Source organism: Penaeus monodon, chromosome 24 (genome assembly GCF_015228065.2).
Source record: "Penaeus monodon isolate SGIC_2016 chromosome 24, NSTDA_Pmon_1, whole genome shotgun sequence".
NCBI lineage: Eukaryota > Metazoa > Arthropoda > Malacostraca > Decapoda > Penaeidae > Penaeus > Penaeus monodon.
In genome coordinates, this window is record NC_051409.1 from 29,620,847 (window position 1) to 29,621,375 (window position 529).

Below are 529 nucleotides of genomic sequence, written 5' to 3' on the forward strand. Positions count from 1 at the left end.
CCAGGGAGAAGAATGAGAAATTAAGAGGAAATAGAAATAAAAAAGAAGAAAAAAGAAAACAAAGGAAAAATGAAAGACGATAAAAAATAAGGTAAATCTGAAAGGGAAATATAGAAAAAAAAATCCGAAGAAAAAAGAAAACCAAACAAAAAAAGAAAAAAAAAAGGGGGACGGAAGGAAAAAAAACAAAAAAAAAAAATAAAAAAAGGCAAGAAAACTGAAAGAAATTAGAAAAGAAAAGACGAAGAGACATTAAAAATTGAAAAAAAGAAACCCGAAGAAAAAAAAGAAAGAGTTGAAAAAATATAAAAAAAGAAGGAAAAAAACAAAAAGAAGAAAAAGAGACAAAAAAAAAGTATAAAAAAGGGGAAAAAAGAAGAAAGGAAAAAAACAAAAAAAGGGAACGGAAAAAAAAAAAGAAAAAAAAAAAACCCCAAAAAATAAAAAAGAAAAAAAGAAAGGAAAAAAAAAAAGAAAGAAAAAAAAAAAAAAAAAAAGAAAGAAAAAAAGAAAAGGGGGGAAAAAAGAA